Source organism: Periophthalmus magnuspinnatus, chromosome 5 (genome assembly GCF_009829125.3).
Source record: "Periophthalmus magnuspinnatus isolate fPerMag1 chromosome 5, fPerMag1.2.pri, whole genome shotgun sequence".
NCBI classification, from domain to species: Eukaryota; Metazoa; Chordata; class Actinopteri; order Gobiiformes; family Gobiidae; genus Periophthalmus; species Periophthalmus magnuspinnatus.
The window spans coordinates 9,455,558-9,480,357 of record NC_047130.1 but is presented as its reverse complement, the minus strand read 5'-3'; the positions used below and the strand labels follow the sequence as shown (position 1 = coordinate 9,480,357).

The 24,800-nt window shown below is 38.5% G+C and overlaps 1 protein-coding gene across 2 annotated transcripts in view; it reads left to right on the top strand.

The window, feature by feature from the left end:
• The first annotated feature begins 7,985 nt into the window (after positions 1–7,985).
• Positions 7,986–24,800, top strand: part of chd6 (chromodomain helicase DNA binding protein 6) — a 117,834-nt gene continuing 101,019 nt past the window's right edge. For both annotated transcript variants that reach the window (XM_055222157.1, XM_033966101.2), the window contains exon 1: positions 7,986–8,124. The gene's annotated coding sequence lies outside the window, so the exon portion shown is untranslated. The remainder of the gene's footprint in view (positions 8,125–24,800) is intronic.

The window sequence follows — 24,800 nt, the reverse complement described above, 5'->3', positions numbered from 1 at the left end:
TCTTCCGCAGCACGGCATTTAACCTATCTATTTCTATGGAGACAAGTAGGTGACACTTCAGACTATGTTACAGGTCAGATTTATGGAGAGGCGACCCTGTATGTTGTAAGAATGCATGTTTTTAAAGTCTTTCTAGCCTGAAACTGAATACATTTCAGATATGTTTAATGCCATACGGTAGAATATGCTCCGGCAGAGCAATGTCATCATCATGGGGACAAGAAAAGTTCCATAGTGCAAGCAGAGGACAAAATAAGACGGATAAGACAAGGCAAAATATGTTTCTAGTGGGGAGTATTTTAATTAAAGAATGCACATTAGACAAAATTGACTTTTAACCTTTGAGCCCTGTTATATTGTTGTCTCCTCATCAAAAAAATACCTTGAGTTGTATTTTGTTTCATTCATGCTTGCTTCATTAATCCATTAATCTGAAGTCGTCTTTTCACTCACAAATGCTCCTTTGGCATATTGACCATTTAGATAAAACTCCAGATTTCTTAAACCCATAAAGCCCATGAATCACCGGCCTCATTCTGCTGTCAAAATGTGTTCACAACAAAGGCATGGCTCTAATAGCATCACATTCACAGAGGAAAAGGACTTCAATTGTTTTCTTTCTAAATGTTAATTCCCGTAGCTGACAGTAGAGGGAGCTCCAACTCCTAAATGCTTCATTGGAAACAGACTCTTTATAAATGGATATAGCTAATCTGCTAGCAGCTGAGGTTTAAAATAGGAAGTAATCATGGGCGCATGTCTGGCTCCATCCACTCTGCCTCCAATTCACTTTACGTTGAAAAACTATCACCTCTCTCTGTAACTACTGCTGTGAGCCTTGTCATTTTGGTCTTAAAATGTTCGCATTAACCAGCTCACATGATCCTGTTATTTTTATTTTGCAATTGAGTCCGTAAATGAAGATGTGAACATTAATAACAAACAAATCAGACGCCTTCTTTCCCTGAGATCATTCCCATTAGCGTTAGCAACAGGTTTGATTGACAGCGTTGCTAAGCGCTCACTCCCTGCTAAACCAGCAGTGCGGGCATGAGGGGGCATTACTTTCAACAGCCTGGCTCTTTGGCATGCTATGAACTCAGCTCCAAATTTGCCCCTGTAACTGCTAACCTTGATTTGCTATTGCTATTTTGCAATAAAAGTGTAACCTGTGGGCAGCTGACATAGCATTAAAACAGAGTGAATAAAGCAGGACTAGACAAACAGTTTGAAATTTTGTTCATTTCTAAATTGAATAATTTGTCTAAAAATTCAGACAACTTCCTTACCATCATTTGAAATTTTGACATGATCAAACAATACAATATAAACATTAGAAGGGACAAAAAGGTTATTGAAAACTAGACATTTAGAATTTCCCCTTTCATAAAAAACTCAAGAAGTGACCATCAACTCCACATTTAAGTTTTTTGTTTTTTTTTAGCTTTTACCATATTATAATGTTGTTCCCTCATCAAAAACATGTCTGAAGAGGTTTTACATGTTATCCATGCATGTTTGCGTAATTTAGTGATCTCTCCTTTTCGAACCACCTTTACTGTTAGCTGTCAGATTCTGTGCAATGATCAGTTGATGAGCCTACGTCACCCATCTCACACGACAATTCTCCACAAATATACAAAAGCATAAAAACTGTACACAACAAGCTAACAAACTTGATGCAATGTTATGATAGCGCTCTGAAGGGCTAAGAGTGACTTAGCGCAGCGAACAAAGGGAGAGGAGACTCAGAGCATCAAAACTGAATATGATGATGATTTGAACATTTGTGTAGTACTTTCTTACTCTTACTGTTAATTTCTTGAACCACTACTTTGTACTTCTACTTTAGTAATATTATTTTTGAAGTAACCTCGCTCTTACTTGAACACAATTTTTGGCTACCCTAAATATGTTACAGCACCATGTTATATATCGGCTTTGACGTGTTATGTGGCCTTGTTTTTATCACGCCTATCCTCAGAGTTATGCTATGGTTGCCGTAGTAACAGATTATCTGCAGGATCTAGGTCAGGAGTCTGAGTTTGAGAGTTTCTATTGTTTCTGCTACCCCACCAGACCCCTCATACTTTTATACATAGTTTTGTATTATTTTTCATTTTATACTGCATTGATACTGTTTTTGTAACTTTTCTAGTTCCTCTGTACCATATATTCACTGTTCCTCCTCTATATTGTCCCTTCTAGGTAACATATATTCACTATGCTTCCTTTGTACAACATTTGATGAAGTTTATTATTTTACTTCCTGGTTGGACACAGGCAGCAGATACGGTAGAGTACCTCAACCATACTCAGAGGTGCGTAGTACTCAGTTACATTTACTTGAGTAACTTTTTAAAGATGTACTTTTCTATCAGCATGCTTTTACTCCGACTTGAGTCAAATTTGTATTGAAGTAAGAGTACTCATACTTCTCATACTTCCTCTTCCCACTGTGAGTAAGTCTACAAGTGAATAAACTTTTATGTTGATGATATGAAATGATTTGAACATTCACTTGAAATTATAAATCAAATGTGCTGACAGTTACTTTGGTACTTTTTTACTCTTACTGTGGTAATTTCTTGGAACACTACTTTGTACCTCTACTCGAGTGATATTATTTTGAAGTAATGTTACTCTTAAGTGAGGCAAGGCAGGGCAAGTTTATTTATATAGCAAAGTTTCTATGCAAAGTCATTCAAAGTGCTTCACAGAATAAGAAAGACATTAAAATGATAATACAAAAAAATCAGATATAAATAATCATACTGTAAACAAGGTCAAAAGGTTATCAACTGACTATTAAAATTGACAGAACTACATGTATGTATTTCGACCTAGCTTACAAAAGTACTCAAGTACAATTTAATTAAAAAGTTACTCAAGTAAATGTAACTGAGTACTACCCACCCATAGTGACTTTATATAAACTATAGAGTTACATTGACTTATAGATATTTTTGGAATTCTCAAAAAGAAGAAGTGTGATTTTACTCAGGAAGTGGTTGCTTAAACTGATAACACCAGGTTTAGGTTATGAAGAGTTTACAGTAATCTACCTCACAATTAATTCATCAGTCAATTGAATAACTGTAATAGACGTTTTAAGACACCAGATTTTTACTCTTTGACAACATGAAATGATTTGATTTGTTTCTTGCACTGCTCCTTCAGATATACTTTTAATTTATATTTTTTGTGTCTTTGTGTCTATCTTTTGTAAATACCAGATTTTGTGCAATTACATAAAACTCTCATGATTTGTGCTTTGTCAGTTTTACTCTTGCTTGAGTACTTTCTTGGATCACTATTTTCATATAAGTAGTTAAGTGCTATACTTAAGTACACATTTTAGGTATCTCTACTTAAGTACATTTTAAAGTGGATACTTTTGACTTTAACTTTGCTACATTTGAGAGCAAATATCTGTACCTTCTACTTCACTACATTTTTGAACTGGACTCAAAAGGAAAAGTATTTTTATTATTGCCTGAGACCTGCTGAAAAGGCTGAGGGTTTATTTTATCAACTTCAAAAATATACAAATAAAAACAGGTAGAAAAAATGATTCAATTGTTTGTTGAACAAAATTTAGCACAAATCTGTATCAAAATCACAAAATATGAAGCCTTGTAAGACTTCAAAATATGCATGAAATACTTTTACTTTTTAAATGGGTACTTTAATGCTTTTATTTAAATTGATTTTTACATGCAATACTTTTACTTGAGTATGTTTTTGCTCCAGTGTCTGTACTTTTACTGAAGTAACAAAATTAAGTACTTCTTCCACCACTGACTTGACTTAGTGATGTGTAGTCCATATTTTACAGACTAAAAGTTGCTCTGAAGTGTATAAGTCGCACCAGCCAAAAGCTGCATGATAATTAAGAAAAAAAACCATATATAAGTCGCACTGAACTTTAAGTCGCATTTTTTCAGGATATTTTATTTTACAAAATCTGAGACCAAGAACAGACATTTTATCTTTAAAGGAAAGTTATAATAATAACAACAATAAAATAGAAAACGACAGGCTTAACAGCAGTACAGCACGCTAACGTAACACATTTATATGTTTTCAGCTACATGAAGCAGAGACAATGAACTCGAGTCTGGAGTGTTAATGAAAGACATCAACAGTTAATCAGATAAAGCATAAAAAACAAGCTAACAAGTTTACTCTCGATCCCACTCCATATCACTAAATCCATTGAATTCTTCATCCTCGGTGTCGCTTTTGAACAATCCCGACAATTCTGGAGGTAGATGAAGCGTCGCTTCTGCTTCCGCTTCCGAGAGGCTGTCATCAGACTCACTATCAGTTCCAGTTCCAATTATTCCAGCCTTTCTAAATCCCGACACGATGGTTTCGGTCGTCACTGAAGACCACGCTTGGTCGATCCATTCAATGACTTGCAGGAAACTTGCATGGCGCATATCCCTGGCTGCTGTGAAACTGTGTTCATCGATCATCCACTGCTCCCATAGGTGACGCAAGACTGTCTTAAAGCTCCGATTCACCGAAATGTCAAGTGGCTGGAGTACTTTGGTTAAGCCTCCTGGAATGATGCAAGGTATGGAGTTGAAAACTTTTAATCTATCTTTGAACTGTGAAGTGATGTGCGCTCGCATACTGTCCATCAGAAGCAGGGCTTTGCGTGTTCTACAGAAGCCATCCGGACGCTTAGTGTAGCACTTTGTAAGCCAAAAGTTCATAATTTCTTGATCCATCCACCCTCTCTCATTCACGGCCACGACAACTGAGGGGTATTGAATTTTGGGCATGTTTTTTTGTTTGAAAATGACCATGGGTGGCAATTTTAATCCATCTCCACAACATGCCAGCACAACTGTGAACTGTGATTTCTCATGACCAGTTGTCACTTGATTCACACTCTTTTGTTCTTTCTCTGCGACACTTTGGCCCATGGAGAACTCAAGCGTAAGAGGGACCTCGTCCATGTTAATAATATGATCCGGTGTCACGTTGTGCTCAGTTACTTGCTTTTCAAAGAACTCACGGAAACTGTTGACCTTGGCTTGGAAGTCCACTGGCAGATTTTGGGACATAGTTGTCCTTGCTCTGATAGAGAGGCGGTTGCGGTGCATGAAGCGGTAACACCAAGAAGGTCCTCCTGCAAAGTCATTTATATTCATATCCTTGGCAATTACCTGGGCTTGGAGACGTAAGTGCACTGTTGACAAGCCTCTCCCAGCAGCACGTTGTTCAAGCACCCATTTGTGAAGTTGTTCCTCTAGCTTTGGCCATCTAGCTTTTAACCCGCGATTAGCTTTTTTTGTTTTCTCCATTGAAATAAGAATAACCTCCGCTTTTCGCCAGTCCCTCACAAGTTTCTCATTCACTCCAAACTTTCTTTCTGCTGCTCGATTACCGTTTTTGGCTGCATATTTTACTACTTGCATCTTGTAATCTGCAGAATACGATTTTCTTTTAGGGGGCATTTTTGTTCAGTCTTTCTCAGATGCCATTTAAATTATAATGGTGAAATTTTACATGGTACGGAGTAGTAAATACTGGTACACAAACCTAGAGTGCCCCCCCACTTTGTCCAACTTATAGCCCAACTTGAAGTGAATGAGGTAACTTGCATTTCTTTGAATAGGCTTATCAGTCCTATATAGCCAGTTTGTTTCCATAGACATGTAGCCAAAAACAACCACAGATGACAGTTAACCCTCCAAATAGCTCCAAAATGGTTCAGAATCACACTGTAGGAATACTTAGGTCCATTAAAACAACCTAAACATCCGGGAAACACGAGTAAATCCGCATAAAAGACGTGGGATGCCAGTCTAGTTTCTATTTTTTTTTTCCTTTTCCGCCCTTCAAACGCGGTAACGATGGAGAACTAAAAAGCCACATGATTGGTGGATGCGGTAAGCACGAAGAGAAATGTAAACCCGTCGCCTCGTTGCATCGGGGGGGCTGAAAACTCAACGCACCCCGCTTGTTTTTTTTTTCCTTGATTCAATGACGACGGTAGGATCCTGGACCCGGTGGAGCAGAGGCCATTATTCCTTCCCCGGGAGCAGAGCGTCGTCTCCGGGTTGTGCGGTAAGAGCGGGCGCTGAACACACTCCACCTTCGCCAAACAACAGCGTGCGTAAAGGCGCAAGTATAAAGGAGGAAATGGGTAGATAACAATGCACAAGGACGTAGCCCGCGGCTCTCTCGGCTCTCAGACAAACCCGGCACGGAGCAGCCTGCTTGACAGCTGCGGGGCCAATGGGAGCGCGCCGGAGCCAGCTGCGCTCTGACGCGGCCAATGGGAAGAGCAGGAATGCGGAGCTGCCGCGACTCGAGCCGAGCGGTTTCAAGGCTGCGCCAGAGACTCTGCAACAGGGGGAGATGCCGAGCTTAGAGCACAACTACAGAGAACATTTTTAATTGAGGTCTGTGAGTTAGCTTAGTAAGGCTATAATAAAACACGTTTGTTGTAATAAAGTCTCTCTTTGGTATTGTTCAGCTGTGTGCAGATCAGTCTAATTCAGCCTAGGTTTATGTGTTTATTTCCAGTAAAAGACTCACTAGGCCTATACAATGACTAGCAAAAGTTTGGCTGCAGAACTTCATTCATCACGTTGATCTAATAGCTTGCTTACAGATTTTTGTTCACAGGCTTTCTTGAACAGGCTAGGCATACTCTGACAGACTCTCAGGGATGAAGAGTCTGTAGAAGAGTCAGAGCTAGAAATGGCTCTTATGACATCTGCAACCTAGGCAATGAGGAACATGCACCAAAGAATAAAACCCTTCTATTTCAAATATTTTTAATAATCAATTATGCTTGGTAGGTTCACAGTCTCTGTCAGTGTGCGGTCTAGCCTAGCGCAGGTTTTAGAGGAAGAAATGAGGTAAATCGCATGACTAAAAGACTGCATTGTTAATCTTCAGAAAATGTATATTAAAAGCCATTTCAATTTGTTTTTGAAAATGACAAAAATAAATATGAAACACAAATTATGATTGCTCAGTATGAATTGTGATTTTTTGGGTCATCTATCATTTTAATTTATAGTTTTGTAATATGACGATGCAATGAAGTATCCTCAGAGACACAGTTGGGAAAACGTATTTTTTGACCTGCTTGTTTCACATGTTGGGCCCTGCTCATTGCTGTTGGATTCAGTGTAGGTCTAGTTTATGCTATATGCCACCCCTTTCTTTCATGCAGGACCTTTAGTCAGTAGGTTTACCTTATGTGGTAGAGTAGGACATGCTTTTGCTATGTCTGCATGGATGTCAGCTGGGTAGTGTGATTTTGGACCTGCAACAAAAATAAAGGGAAAAAATCAAAACAATAGTGCTGGGCTATCGGTCTAATAATTTGTTAGGCCTATTTGTTGTTTAAAACAGTAAGCAGTCAGATAGGCTGGGCGTATATGCTTTCAGCAAACTTGTTTCTTTCTAAATGAATCATCTACCTCCTTCCACCCTCTGCATCCTCTTCTCTGGCGCAAAATTAATAGTCACGGCTGCCCTTTTTAGTAGTCTCTGCATGCATATTAAGAAACTAATTAACATTCAGTGTCTAAAGATTGTAGGTTTACTCATGATCCAGTTTAACGCTCAAATGTAACTTTCTCACCCCTGACACTACACTGACTCCCATGGCGCGCTGTTTTTCTGCATCTCCCTCATTTAAAAGCTCTCTGGTGGCGCTCAGTGTAGCCGCTGCTGCGCTGACTGAACTAAACTTCCACCAAATGAAAAAAAAAGAAAAAAAATGTTGTTTGTGTTTTGGGCTGCTGCAGACAGAGGCCATTTTATCTCTTTAAGTTTGAATATGTTTGTGGAGATGATGGATAAACACGGGGGAAGCAGGTCACGGGCATGGAGAGTGAATGAACTCTCGCTTCTTTCCGTGGATTAAAAGCCTTTGCACGGACTTCCACTGCTGCTCTCCCTCCTCCCTCCTCCTCCGTCTCCGCTCTCCCCATCCCTCTCTTTCGCTCTCCCCTCCCACCTCTGCTGCTCGCTAATTTTTTATGCATTTTTCTAAAACTGTCATGGCGATTTGGTGTCCTTGGAAATAAAAAGCGCCAGCGTTTTTCGGGCTTACCGGGGGGGATGTCTGGCCGGTGTCCGAAGCAGGTGAGCAGTCCGCCGGGGGAGGGAGGGTTTTTGGCGGCGGGGTAGACGGCTCGGAGAGGAGTTTTTAGCCGCTGTCCACACGTGTAAGGACTCCGCTGTTTTTCCCAATGCATTCAACACAACAGCGATGCAGTGACATTACAACGCTAGCGCAGACAGGCAGCAGCTAGCGCGGGCTGGGCTAACGTGAAGTAGGACACAATGTCTCGTTTTCTCCGCTGCTTTGTGGAGTGTGTATTTTGTGCTTTTCTTCCCGGGCTCGGTGTTCCTCTGGGTTCGCCGGTAACTTGGTTTTAAGCTAGCTCTCCCAACTTGTGGCAATCCGGCGGAGGCTCGCTTGCTCCGCTTGGGTAACGTTGGGGGAGCTAGCCGTTGGTTAGCCCCTGCGTCTGCTAGCAATCATTATGAGGCAAAACGTCAAAGAGAAGAGGTGTGAGCTAGGCTGTTAGCGTGTTAGCTTCTCCGTGAGGTAATTGGCTAAATAGCTGGATTAAAATGCACAAAGGGAAGCTGGGGTGAATGGTGGAGGTTGTAGACTGGCTCTTTGACTTGTACCTGGCCAGGTGCAGTGCTCAAGGGTCAGAGACAAAAGCTGCACTATATGGCCACAGCCTAATTGCAGCAAACGTGAATACACAACTTAAATACATAACAGTGAGCAAACATGTATTTTAATTTCTCTGTAGGGCGTGTAACTTCACTGGAATAGACAATGGATTTTAAAATGATTGTTGGACTGATTGGAATAGTCCAAAACAAATTTCAGATAAATTTATAGAGTAGTTTATGTGAATTAATGAATTGGCTTATAGCAATCTTATACTATGGCAAACTACATGCGTTCATGTGCCAACTTTCTCCCTTTGCATCATTTCAAAACAATGATGTCACGGTACTAGGTTTGTACCTGTGCCATAAGCATCCATAACACGCTGAAAAGGAAAAGTATTAGTTATGTCAGTGCTATTTTGTTTTTTAATCATTATTTTGGTTTATTATTATTATTTATTTTCTTTCTTCTTTGTTTTTATTTCATTTTTTTGTTTGGCTTCGCTGTATCACCTGTTGGATTCAGAGCTTAGGCAATTCACCCATTCATGCCGCCCCTCCTTCATAGTTATGTTTGCTACATAGTAAAAGATAACAATCTTTAAAAGCTTCGCCTATATATTTTAATCTATGTACAAGGCCTTGAACTTCAGACTTGGTGCATTTGCTTTATTAAAGGTATACTATGTAACTTTTCTGGTAGGGAGTTTGCCGCCTGCTTGTCTCCGTGGAGATGTTAGCGCTTTGCCTGGAATGTTGCATAGTATGACATTAAACTTCTATATCTCCATGGAGAGAAGCAGGTGATGCTGCAGGTCAGATCTGTGGAAATGCTCTTAATAAGAATGTATGTTTTTCAATGTATTTAAAAGAGTTGCTTAATGCCATACTGTGGAACATTCAAGGCAAAGCAGTTACATCTCAGCAAGTGACTTATCCTCCACCAGAAAAGTTACATAGTGCGCCTTTATTGTGTGAATTTGATTTTTTTGCATTGTTGGCATAAATGTTGAATGACCACAAGTGGAAGTGGTGGCAACTGTGACAGAACTATACAGTTTGTATTCTCTCTATTGTGTTACTATTTTTAGCAAAGGGCATTTTGGAGTTACTCCCAGCCAATCACAAGAGTGAAGTTTGTTGTGCTAATTCTGTGTCAGCTGTTGTTTTGTTGTTGTTAGTGAACATAACCGCTAGGCTAGCTACTTTAATAACAACATTTACCACTGAATTGCAATATCATGCTAATATTAGGGTAGAATCGTGATTAGATTTGCTGTCACATTTATCATGTGATCATTATGAAAGTGAAATAATGAAATAGGCTAATCACTTGCGGAATATTACAAGAATCACATGGCAGAGTGTACAAGTTCATACTCCAGGTTTGCTGATTTCATTAGACCCCATAGAGGCACAATACTTTTAGTGGTTCCCAAACTGTGGTGCAAGTACCCCAAGGGGTATGCACAAAGACCTCAGGGGGTACATAAGCAGAGTTTAGAAAAAAGTTTTAAATGTGATGCATATGCTTTAATATAATCAAAAATCAGTATTTTGCAATGTTTGATGTGTACAGCATTCCTAGACATTGTCTTCAAGTGGAGCTGGGGCTGGTGCATGACTGATCATCTAAAGTCTCAGGGGGTTCGTGACTCTAAAAAGTTAAGGAACTACTGCCTATTGCATTATTAATATTACACTGGAGTTGGTTATTATACCACAATATACTATATCGTGTATAGTGTATATATACTATACCAATTATAAAATTATACATTTAGCTTTTTAATCCATAACCCATTTTATATTTTTGTAGAGTTTAAGTTATATACATTTGTGTTCAGTTTGGAGAGGCTAAGAGTTGGCTTGGAAAAATGTGTCATAAAAAATATTTAATAATTGGATCCATTTTACCAGTTGGGAAACAAATACATGAATTACTTACAGTTGCATATGTGACTTTTCTGATGGTGTCACTCACCTGTATGTCTCCATGGAGAGGTTATTGCTTTACCTAAAATACTTCACGGTATGGCATTAAACTTATTAAGCTCTATGGAAACGAGGTGTCTCCAGGCCAAGTTACAGGTCAGATCTGAGGGGAAACAACCAGACAACTAGTAACAATGCTTGTTTTTTATTATTACTATTTTTTATCTATAATTGTAACTGAATCTATCTTTAATGCTGTTTTGTGAAGCATTTAAGTAAAGCAATAACATCTCCATGAAGACAAGAAGTTGGCAGACCCCTAAACAGAAAAGTTACATAGTGCATTTTTAACAAATCTAAAAGAAAGCTCACATCCATATAAATAATATATTACACAGATTTAGGATAAGACTAAATCTTCTGATATAAATTAAGCAATTACTGTATGAACATAAATCAAATGACTTGAGCTCCTTTCACACAGCCCCGAGGAGGGACTTTTCTTTCTCAACTCTTTTATGTGTGTCAAAATTATGAACTTGTCCTTTAATGCCTTTTTACTGATTTTTACTGACTTAAAAATGTCAAAAAAAAAAACAAAAAACAGAACTAGTTCATTTTAAACAGTTTGCAGTGGTGCAAAGTTCTTCCTCACTTACCTTATGCAGTCTGAACATCCTAATTATTCACCACGATGAGCTTATAAGCACTTTTCACTACTTTCAGAGGCCGTAGCGGAGTATTGCGGTCAAAGTAATCCTAACAACAACTGGCATACTAACCGCACTCCTTGTTCTCGGACAATACAATGTTTTATAATTAGATGCAGGCATTACACGGCCGTTCATTTTGATATTAACTGCTGCTTATACAATATATCTGTACTGGGGCAAGATGAAATTTACTCAAATGCATGGAAAAATCAGGGACAGGCCCTTTAAGCTGTACGTCAACAGAGCTTGGAATGAATAATTGGCCATTCATTCAGTGACTTCACTCTAAATAATTTATTTTCAGAAATATCATTCATCTCCCAGATTCCCATGATCATTTTGATTTCCTTTGGGGTACTGGGAATGTCGAAATTAAATATGTCCTTTTTGTTTTATTTTAACGGTGTTGTGTCCTGGAAGGATGTTATCTGGCAAGTCCAGAGTGATATCTCTCAGTATTTTTTATACAGAGTGATGTATACGTCTGGTCCCTACTTCCTCCTTCGTGCCTCAAGCCATGTTCGTCCAATCAGATTTGTTTATTTCAATGATGCATATGAAACGAATGAGCTCATTTGTCATTCATCATTTTGGACAAAAAATGATTTCTCATCTCAGATTAACAGTTTAGTGCTTCACATATGGATTCTCAGTCAGTTTTGTTTAAAGAGGGTATTTTACTTATGTTTAGGGTCTTTAGATCACCTTTTATTGTTTTGACATATTAACATGTTTTGTAACTTTCACTTTAGTTTCTGATGCTCCCCTCTCCTTACTCTCTGCGCTAAGTCACTCCCCCTTCAGGGCACTATTATAACACAATCAGTGTGCATCCCATTAATGAAACTACTGCACATCGCATCAGGTTTGTCAAGTTGCTGTGTACAGTTTTGTATCATGTTTTTGTATATTTCTGGAGAAATGTCGTGTGGGAGCAGGGGTGACGTTGGCTTGTGGACTGAGCGTTGCACAGAATCCTACAGCTGACCGTAACTGTTCGAATATGCAAACATGCACAGATGACATCTAAAACCTCTTCAGGCATGTTTTTGATGAGGTAACATTACAACATGGTAGAAAACTAAAAACAATGCATAATACCTCTCTTTAAGCATAAAATAAAAATAAATAAACTTATTTACTTATACTATTGTTTTTTCCTGGTAAGCAGCCATATTCGTTTGTCTGATGAAATCATATTATTGTATGGTGACATATGTCAGTTGCTCAATGATTTTATAAAAAAAGAGTACAGTGAATTTTAAACTAACTCCCTTGAAATAGCATTTTCTCTGTCATTGTTGTCTTTCAGTTTGTCTTTTTTGAATATTTTTTCTTGTAAAAACCTGCACAGATGTGAACAGTAAGAAATAAATCAGATTACTTACAGCAGACATAACTGATATCAGATTTAAATGTTTTCATGACATTTCAGTAATCTGATAACTCTAGAAATCAGATATGGATCAGGTTTTGGTGTGCTTGTAAACATACCCACTAATGTATTTGGCAATTTGTGGCAAAATAATATATATTTTTTACTTTTATTGGTAATTTGAGTTAGGCCTATCAAGATAATTACTATATCAACTTATCGCCCAGTACATAACAGATGGAACAATACTTTTTGGGGAGTCAGTATTATTATTTATATTTACTTTGCACTAGTGGAGAAATTTGGGGTATTTTTTCTGTACTATGATGTGATTTGAGCATATATATATATATAAATGGACATAACTAACCTGCTAGCTGCCACGTTTCAAATAGGAAGTGATCATGGGCGCACTTCCGGCTCCAATTCACTTTACATTAGAAAACTGTGGCCCTCTCTCTGTAACTGTTGCTGTCAGACTCATTTTTGTTTTAAAATGTTCGTATTAACCCGCTTGACATGTTCCTGATATTTTTATTTTGCTGTTGTGTCTATAAATCAAGATATGAGCATTAATAACAGCCACTCTCTGCTAAACCAGTGGTGCAGGCGGGAAGAGGCAGCTTCACTCCAGATTGACTCTTTGGTTGCTATGATACTCACGGTCAGAATTCCAAATATGGAACTCGGCTCCAAATTCACCCCATAACGTCTAACCTCGATGAACTTCATTTGACTGGAGCTGAACGCCATGGATGATGAAACACTCACTATTATAGATACAAACTCACTGTTAAGTGTTGCATTTTGTCATTTATTGCAGTGTCTATATATGTATATATAAAAAATTTATTTTGTACATTTAGAATAGGTTTTTGGGGATAATTGTGCTTTATGGTTTGGTTTCAATATTATCATTTATTGTCTATATTTAATTCAGCAATATATTGTATTTCAAAATGTGTTATCGTGACAGGCCTAATTTGAGTTCAGATTTAACTATACGTCTATACACTGGCCACAAGTTGAACTGAATAAAAAGTACTTTTTCTTTTACTATTTTTAGGAAAGGGCATTCTTAGAGAAAGTGGCTCTTATCTAATCGCAGGAAGAACTGTGTTTACAAGTGCTAAATCTCTGTTACCTGCAGTGTTTTCCTGTTGAGGTAACCATTAGCTCGGACTACAGACTCCACTAAATGAACTGTCTTCAAATCAATCAAGTTTTTACTAATGTCTATATCTAAGGAACTAAGTCCAAACAAAATATAGCAATAGCACTGGTGTTCTATTTAAATATTCCAGTAATGTTATCCCAATATTATACTTAGTTAGCAGTTTACAGTCTGAGCCTATTGTCTGGCCAGCTTTATAGCACTGTTCATTGTTCTCATAGACTATATAAAGAAGGACTAAGAGAGTGTGACGTCCCCTATAGCGTTCAGCTCCAGTCAAATGAAGTTCATTGAGGCTAGCAGTTATAGAGGCGAAATTGGAGTTGAGTTCCATATTTAGAATTAGCAACCAAAGAGCCAATCCAGAGCGAGGCTGTTGAAGGTAACCCCTCTTTCCACCTGGTTGGTTGCTGGTTTAGGGGGAACCAGGCACTTAGTTACGCTGTCAATCAAACTTGTAGAGTGAGCGACCACAGAGAAAAGAGCACTTGATTTGTCTGTGTAAATCAAGATTTGAACATTAATAACAAAGTAGCTCATTAGTCACTTATTTACAAACAAAATCACATTTTTCTCACCTCAGATTTATTCATTTATTGTAATTTCTTTTTCCCTGGTATGCAGCCATATTTGTTTTGATATAAACGGACTATGCATGCCTCCGATTGGCTAATCCACCTGTCAATCACACCCATCTGAAAATGGGGAGATTCTAAGGTCACCAGATTCACATCTTGAAGTGTAAAGTATTGAAGTGTGTATTCTGGATCCCAGGCAAACTTCATGTAGCTTGTTCCTTTAGCGTTTTTTTCTCTCTATCTCCCACTGTTCACTCCTGCCTGATGCCTTGGTCCATTTAGGGCAGAAATCAAAAGAACAATGCATGTTGTCACAGCACTTGAACCAGAAATAAATCACAGAAGTGACCAGATGTTTTACTTGTTTGTTACTTGATGTTTATTTAAGGTTGTGTTATACAAAAAATACTTTTTTAGAACTTTTTAACCATGCTATAATTGTTTCCCCTTCTCATTTACCCACTCAAAGTTGCATTTAGAGTGATTCTTGTAGGGTTGTACTCCTTTAGTTGCTTAGACGGTTAATCAGTAGGCCTGTCAACTAATTATTTAATTTAGACATCTGGGACAACTGGAGAAAGAAGGTATGAAGTGAGTTGTTGAAGATAGTATTTTATGGTATTTGTAACAATGCTGATTAAACTAATGATTCACCAGTTTAATCTGTCTTTATATAAATCCATAGTTTCCTATTAGTTTTTTTTTTTTTTTTTTGCATAAATAGGTATTTTTTCACTTTGCTCTGTGGTCTTGTTAGTGCAGTTTGGGTCAGATGCTTACAGACACATAATAGTTTTGAAGCTTTTGCTACACCCCCTTTTTAGAATCTCTTTAATCGACTACAGCCCTACATTCATGCATGTTTGAGTAATCTTTATTCTCCTGCATTCTTAACATAGACTGTATAAAGAAGTGGACTAAGTGAGTCACCCATAGCGTTTGGCTACAGTCAAATGAAGCTCGTCGAGGGGCGAATTTGGAGCCGAGTTCCATATTTGAAATTCCGGCTGAATATCATAGCAACCAAAGAGCCAATCCGGAGTGAGCCCTTCCCGCCCACACCACTGGTTTAGCAGGGAGTGGGCACTTGGTAATGCCAGCGGGAGCTACCTCGCGGAAAGAAGGCCCCCGATTTGTCTCTTATTGAAGTTCATATCTTGAATCACGGACAAAATAGCGAAATAAAAACACCAGGATCATGCAGAGCAGAGCAGAACATTTTAAGGCTAAAATGATGAGGCTCACTGGAGCAGTTACAGAGAGGGGTGACAATTTTTCAATGTAAAGTGAATTGGAGCCAGAGTCGATATAGTTGGAAACGCTCCCATAATCACTTCCTGTTTGGAACGTGGCAGCTGGTGCGTTAGCTATGTCCATTTATATATACAGTCTATGATTCAAGAGGACATTGCTCCAATCTACCCTCGTTTCCACCGCCACCAGTACACAACCACTGCTCTGTACTTACTTCGTTCTCCAATTTTATTTTTTTAATCGGCGGTACGTGTAGGATTCAGCTGCTCTGCAATTTTCCAACCCAGAAGTCAGCAGAATTGTTTTTTTTATTAAGTCGCTTTAAATCAATTTTGTGATTTAAAATGTCCCGAATATGATCCACACACAATGCTCCTGAGTCCTGCCACTATCTACTATTATAAGGTCCATAATACACAAAGAAAATCTAATTCCAGCCTTATAGTAAATGCAATATTTTCATTACTTTTTGATCAGTGGTTATATAGAGCAGAAATAAACACAGTGCCACTAGTTCTCACTCATTTAACTTGTGCATGCTTTTCTATTTCAAAATGTCTTCGACTTTACAGGATAGAGTTGTCAAAATTATCAAAAATTATATAGTACTAATCAATGCTAAAACTATTAGATTACTCATTTGAGCAAGTTTCGTTACTTTCGAACAAGTTTTAGTCTGATTTCGTGGTTTCAAGTGTAAGATCTTATGGTAGCAAAGAAAGTACTATTATTTTGTGTATGAAAATTACTTTCTATTTCTAAAAAGGGAGCGTGTTTTATCTTCATTGTGGTGTCGTAATTGGTTTCGAGTACTGAGTCAATTCCTTTTTTATTGAAATCAACTATTACAACTAAAGGTACGACTGTTTTATGTCTATTTCCTCTTAATAACACATTAGAATTCCAATTCATCGAACGTAGCAGTTTTTATGATATTTTATGCTCTATTGAAACGTAGAATTACAATTATGCACTAAAATTTGTTGTAAAATCTTTTGTCCATACCTCAGTAGTTTCCTGTTGTTGACACAGCGGCTGGTGTTTATTTGCATGTTGCATAGCACAGAAAGTTATTTTAATTCCAATATTGCACAGTGGTACATACTAGAACTGTCAATCTGTCCCTGGCAATTCAATTTGATTCGATTTCGATTATTCGAGTCCCGATTCAATTCAAAAATGATTTTTGATTCTAAAACAATTCTAAATTCACTTCTGAAGCTATTTTTGATTTAGACACAGAGAACATTTATTTATTTTTATTTCAAGTTCTCTATTGTATCAATATTTTATGTAAACTGTAGATCTATACAAAATACAATTGTTCTTAAATAAGGCAAACATTTGAAAGAAGGTCCCTGGCATTGAATTTATCCATCCATCCATCCATTTTCTTCCACTTATCCGGACCCCGGGCCGGGTCGTGGGGGCAGCAGTCTAAGCAGGGACTCCCAGACTTCCCTCACCCGTCCTCCAGCTCCTCCGGTGGGACCCCAAGGCGTTCCCAGGCCAGCCGAGAGACATAGTCCCTCCAACGTGTCCTGGGTCTTCCCCGGGGCCTCCTCCCGGTGGGACATGCCCAGAATACCTCCCTAGGGTTGGCGTCCAGGAGGCATCTTAAGCAGATGCCCGAGCCACTTCAACTGGTTCCTCTCAACGTGTAGGAGCAGCGGCTCTACTCCGAGCTCCTCCCTTGTGACCGAGCTCCTCACCCTATCCCTAAGGGTGCGCCCGGCCACTCTGCGGAGGAAACCCATTTCAGCCGCTTGTATCCGCGACCTTGTCCTTTCGGTCATTACCCAGAGCTCATGACCATAGGTGAGGGTAGGAACGTAGATTGACCGGTAAATCGAGAGCTTTGGCTTTGGGCTCAGCTCCTTCTTTACCACAACGGACCGATACAGCGACCGCATCAATGCAGACGCTGCACCGATCCACCTGTCAATCTCACGCTCCATCCTTCCCTCACTCGTGAACAAGACCCCGAGATACTTGAACTCCTCCACTTGGGGCAGAGACTCACCACCCACCCGGAGAGGGCAAACCACCTTTTTCCGGTCGAGAACCATGGCCTCGGATTTGGAGGAGCTGATTCTCATCCCAGCCGCTTCACACTCGGCTGCAAACCGCCCCAGTGCCTGCTGCAGGTCCTGGCTCGAAGAAGCCATCAGGACAACATCATCTGCAAACAGCAGAGATGAAATCCTGTGGTTCCCAAACCAGACCCCCTCCGACCCCTGGCTGCGCCTAGAAATTCTGTCCATAAATATAATGAACAGAAATGGTGACAAAGGGCAGCCCTGGCGGAGTCCAACATGCACCGGGAACAGGTCTGACTTACTGCCGGCAATGCGAACACAGCTCCTGCTCCGGTCATACAGGGACCGGACAGCCCTTAGCAAAGGGCCCCGGACCCCATACTCCCAGAGCACCCCCCAAAGGACACCACTCTTCTCCAGTACCCTGGAATAGACCTTACCGGGAAGGCTGGTTCACCTGGTCGGCTCAACGCGTGGGGACGGGATGCCCCCCCTCCCCTTTGCTGGAGCCTTAGTTAGTTTAGTTGGGAAGGCTGAGGAGTGTGATTCCCCTGTAATTGGAACACACAATTGTATTTAGTTGCCTTTATTTTATTAGTTCATAATTCAGTAAAATATTAGATCTACTCAAACATGATCTAGGCCCAGTTAATCCCATACTGCAGTGATTTAACCTGTATGCATACTATTGGTCCTATTGGTCAATAATAATAAAAAAAAAGATAATTATATATATATATATATATATATATATATATATATATATATATATATATATATATATATATATATATATATATATATATATATAATATACATTTTCTAATACATATTACAGCCCATTTACAATGAATGAAGCTCTGGTCCTTAAATTCTAACAGGTTGTGTCTGTAGTTAACGCATTAGCTTACTTTTACTGCTAACAACCACACAGCAAAACAATCCACAGAGCAAAAGTGATTAAAAGTAGCACTGATGTCCTGTTTATTTCTCCTCTGTGTCAGTGTGGTCTCACGTAAGTTTCCTGCTCTGTGTGTGCGTGCTGCGTATGTAAGTGCGTATCAGTACGCTCTTCCGAACCACCACTCCTCCTCTCTCCTGTGCACAGAGCCATCTATTATTTGTTAAGCTGTAGAGTTGTATCCTTTTAAGTACAATTTTTTTTTCAACATCCCTAGTACATACTCACTTTTGTTGTCCTTAAATGAAAGTCAGTACAAGGACCTACCGTTTCCCATTGGGGTTTGACTTCGTGTCTTAAATTGCATCACATAGACTGGCATTTAGAAATCCATTTATTATGTTGTTTTTTCTCATTAAAAAAACATATAGAAGATTTGCTTAATTTACACTTTTCAGAATGGCTGTTGCTAGCAGAGGGGCATGAAGTATGAAATCACCATGTATGTTTTGTTCTTGGGCAAAAATAATCCAGTCTTCTCAGAGAAATACCCGATTAAAAGCCCTGTACCTGAGCTTTTCAAAAATCTGGCACAGCACCCTTTTAATAATGCACACGTAGCGGTATATTTTGTAGCTATATATTGCAATTTCCCTTTCTACTGTCGTATAGTTGGGCATGGTTACACTACATGCACTGCAGGATGTGTATTTAAACCACCAGCCTTTGGGTTTGTGGGTGAATGCTCCACCACTGAGCCACTTCCACCCCTCTACCTCTCAGGCTCAAGATACAAATACCATGCACGTATTGTTTGTAATTCTGTCAGCATGGCATGAGTTCAAACAAACTCAACATATCAACATTAGTGATTTATAGAGCTATCATGACCTATATTTTTTTTCTTACATTCTGTTTTGTGGACTCTCTTCTCTTCTCACTGTCTTTGCCATAAGTAAATCATGAATTGATGTAATATAATATAGTTTTGTCAAAAGCTGATACTAAAATTAGTATCGAAACTAGATATTCATTTGAGCAATTATCGATACTGTCACATTCAAAGGACCAAAATGAACCTTTTCTGAATAGCTTTAATGATCTTGAACAGTTTTAAAACAAGTATATAAAACCATCTAGACTAGTATACGCCCATGGACCGCTATGGACCCTATCTGGATTACTGAGGCATTACACAGATATAAGACCACATAGTAATATAAAAGAAAGTTAATGTTGACAATCACATTCTATTGTCTAAATAAAGTGGGTTTTTTTTTTTTGTTTGTTTATTATCGTTGTGGTATCGGACTCAGTCTTGAGTATCGAGTTTATTCCTTAATATGGAAATCGAGTTTGAAATGTTTGTATCGTGACAACACTAATATAAAATTGTTTGGTTGATTGAAGGCACAGACTGGAGATGTGACCTTAAATGTACCGCGCGGTGTAAATACAGCGCAGCGTAACAGAGGTGCAGATTGGATTAGCTCTGAGAGGCTGCTGCTGATGCTATGGGATTTGGAAGAGGCTCTGCTTTTTATAATTAACCAAAGATCTCTGGTTGTAGATATGGCAGTAACCCCTTCTGTTATGTTCATCTGGGCTGTGCATCCTTTTTTGCCTGTCGTGTCGTGTGAAGGATTATGGGTAAGGCTGCAAGAAAATCGAAATCAGATTGAATTGTGATTTGAACGTACACAATTAGCAGATTCACAAATTTGCAGCAATTTTTTGAAGCTGTTTAATTTCCCCACAAACAATAAAATACCCTGTCTTGTTCTGCATAAAAACTGCTAACTCTAGCCTATAGCTTATATCTGTACAAACGTGTTCTAAAGTACATTTTTTCGGTTAATATTTCTATCTTTTCCTCAATTTTCCTCGATGGGATTAAAAAAGCAGCATCGAACAGAATCCCATTATTAAAACATTTTTAGGGCGATTTTTACCAAATCACTCTAATCATGGGTACTATTTTTTTTAAGCATACTGTGTTATACATTTTTGATTGGGACCATCCATATAAGTTTAACAAAAAATGTGCTGAGATGTTCTAATTGCTGCTTTTGGTGAGGTTCTATGCAAAATGTACTAGAGCTTTTAACAGTGTTTTAGCAGGGCATAGACTGTATATATAAATGGACAGAGTGTTCCAGATAGGAAGTGAGCAGGGTCGTGCTTCCGCCTCCATCGACTGAGGCTCCCATACAGTTTACATTGAAAAATGGTCACCCCTCTCTATAACTGCTGCAGTGAGTCTCGTCATTTTGGTCTTAAAAAGTTTGTATTGACCTGCTCTACATAATCCTGGGGTATTTATTTTGCTATTGTGTCCGTAAATCAAGATATAAACGTCAATAACAGACAAATCAAGTTCTTTCCCCGAGGTTGCTCCCACCAGCTTTAGCAACAGGTTTGATTGACAGTGTTGTTAAGCACGCGCTTCCTGCTAAACCAGCAGTGCGGGCGGGAGGGAGACAAGTGGAGAGTTTTTTTTTTTTTATTGTAATATGAGAAGATAAGATTAGATAAAATTAGATTAGATAACATTTGAATTGTGCAGTAGTGAATTAGTCCTTTTTATGGCTAATTATTGGTACTTTCTACTATTTATTTGTTGGAGCTCATGTCTTTTAGTGTAACAGTCTATTTAACAATGATTTACTGGGATTATTGCCTTATTTAAATCTTAAATAAGGCAATAAAGTAGTTTCAGTATTATTAAATATCGCAGTATTTCTCTGTAGTTGCTATATCGACTTAGCATTCAATATATGACAGATGGAACAATGATATTTGGGGTTATGTATATTTATTGTGGGTATTTTTTCTTAGTACTGCTGGAAATTTGTGTTATTTTTCCTGTTCTTCAACTAGATTTGAGCTGCAGGGTGGAATAAATAGCTTCTATGACTCATTATAGATAGCTACTGAAGTGTTTCATTCTGCCATTTATTTAGTCCAGTTTATGTTTTTTTTTTTAATATTATATATTTAGAATAGTTATTTGGGGATAATGCTTCTGGGTTATTGTCTCAGTGATGTAAATTTACTTCAATATTATGTTTATCACCTATGTTTTCTTCTGCAATATATCGTATTTCAGAATGTGTTATTGTGACAGGCCTACTTATATGGCTCCTGATGTATCCTTGTTTTCTTTGGGGGCAAATTTGGAATATGGTGATGTAATTGCACGTGCACTGCAGCTGATTCTCCTCTCTGTTGCGAGGGGAACAAGGCTGAGATTGCAGTTGATTGCTACTGCTTACATCTAGTGGCTTAAACACTGACTTTGGAGGCTCTGTAGATGCTAAAATCACTAACAATCACAATGTTTACATTCACAGAGAAATCCGAACTAAACAACCGAATTCAAATCGTCTTTACCTCAAAACCTGACTCTTGTCCCAGTCTACAGCAGGTCAAAGAACAGAATATGTGCGAACGAGGAACTACGAGATGTTCAGGTGCTTCTAGTAATTTAGCATTAGCACTAAAACTTGCAGCTATAATTAGACCACTAAACGACCATCATACATATAACCAATGTATATGACATGTTAGGAGCTGTTTAATTTTGAACTTTAATTTTGCGGACCAAAAAAATAAATGGCATGTACTCAGTGGGTGTTTGCTGCTGATCTAAAACATATGTCCAAACACATCTAAAATTTTCCTGGCTGTTTCTCACCCTATGCAGTTCAATGCCTCTCCTAGTCTGCACCTAATGTAAATCGGACCGTGCGGTTACATGCAGCAGGCATTTGGGATTTTTGAGATTCGATCAAAAACCTCAATCGTAGTTTCCGGGTTTAGAAAAATCGGTTTCATTTTGACTAGGCCCGTTATCCGGCTTTACATAGCTATTATGAAAATTGTCTTTCATAACGTGATATAAAGTTTAGGCCTTATCACCCAGAGCTTCTTCCATCGTCAAAAAATCTTCAGTTGAGTTTCGAGTCATTTGCATTTCCATTACAATCTGTGCTATCACAAACTTTATGGAAAATGTCCTTGAGTTGTGTCCAGATTATATATTAAGAAAACAAACAAGAAAACTCCCACTAGTTCAGTACGTTTGCATGCTACCTATTCCTATCTCTTTCTGCTGTTTTGGGAGCGCCATGATCCTGTTGAATATGTACCGCCCACTTCTGCATCATTCTGTGGTTTAGACGGAACTAGGGAGCGAAAGAAGAGAGGAGAGTTGGTCCCGGTTTGTAGCTCCACGCAGATCCTCTTTGTCTTCAGTGAGTCTTAATGACTAATTCCGGAGCAGTGCTGCAGTCAGATGCACTGTTCTCTTAGCACAAGGGCAAGTGAATCACAGAGAAATGAGGTCAAGAAAACATAGGTCTTTATCGGGTTATTCTAGTCACTGTAGGTTGTTTGTTATTGTAGAATGAAAATTAATAAACAATAACAATACAATACAACTTTGCTGCAATTAGTTAATGGATTTACAGAATTTACGTCCAATGCCCTTCCGGAAACAACCTTCTCCTTGTCCCCAGAGATTGATGATACCCAGCCCTGCGTAAAAGTGAATTTTAAAGACACATATGATGCAAAAAGCACTGTTTACATTTTCCCAAACTGTTGCGTCACAGGTAGAAATGCTACCTAGTTCCCTAGTCTATAAAACATCGCCAGACTTGTCAAACACATTTATTACAGATCATGCTCATGTCGCATCTTGAACAAGTTACTTAGTCTATTTTTTGTTTTTGTCCATGGTTCATTCTCACTGCTGCTAGTAAATGGCATGCTAACACCAAATCCAAGGGGAGTGCAACTGAAGCTAAATAATTTATGTTTGAAATTGTAATGAAAACTGTTTATCACCCATGTTACGTAATATCTTCTTAATACTATTTTGTCACAAATAAAGACTATATCAAAGACAAATTGTTAAAGTTGCTAAGAGAAGTATCACGCTGCCTTGCTCTTAGCTAGCTGCACCATTGCTCGGCTAATCATTCATCTGCAGAATGTGTTTGATTAGTGGGTGGGTATAAGATCCAAGTATCCTGACATGCATCTTTAAAGATTAGTTGCGTTAGCCATATCCGAGTATATACTTGTTAAATTATCGCCTCTCCTAGAACAGAGTTAGAACATGATTGAAAGTTGAAAGGAGGAACCAAATTTGGCAACTTGTATTTAGAAAACATTTTTAGGAAGTTAACAGCGATTGTCTGGCCAGTGGTACATTTCAGCCAAAGAAGTAGCAGTGAGGCCTTTTTTCTTGGATTGGACCTAGTAGCATTCAGATTGCGAGTTATGCCACAAGTTTGCAGAGAACAGCAGGCGTTTTGTATTTTCCATATTCATGAGTCAGAGACAGGTGTGGAGGATAACAAAACATTTGGCTCTGAGTGAAACAAACTCACACACATTGTTTTCTCATCTACTGATGTTAAATGATAAATATGTCCATGATAGACCAGGTAGGGTGAACTTAATTGTCTGCTGTAGAGGTAGGTAGGACTCATGTATGTTTATTCAAGTATATTGCCTGGAACTTCTAAAATTTATCTCTATGAGTACTATTCAGAAATAATTGTCTTACCCCAACTTCCACAATATATTTTGCAATGTAACAGTACTCTTTTTTAAGCATTTTGGCTACTTGATGTAACAAAAATTTTATGTTGGCAAGAAATTTTAATAAAAGCCATGCAGCGATGATGGCCCTCATCACCACGTCCCTCTCATGCGCCGACCATGCCATTCTCCCTTCCTAACAGCCACCCATTTTGATTTTCACCCTATTTTTACAGTGAAGTGTGCAAATTGACTTATACTGGCGTGGTCCAGGGTATTGAACCAGCAACCTTATGCATGATACATGAGGTTCCTATGGTGTAATTGACTTTTTTGACTGGAATGACCTAAATAATGTCTGTGTCAATTTTCAATCACTTTGCATCCTTGATTCATAGAACCGTAGTTACATACGTAACTCTCATTATACTGATGAGGTCATGGGTTTGAACTAGCAACTTGTGCATAATAAAACCATAGTGCAATTGACTTTATGCAAAGTTGTTGAAAATTGACACATGTAGGTCACTCTGATCAATAAAGTAATTTCCATGTCAGTATATAGATGTGGAAAGTCCAGTATGAAATAATGAATGTTTATGTTT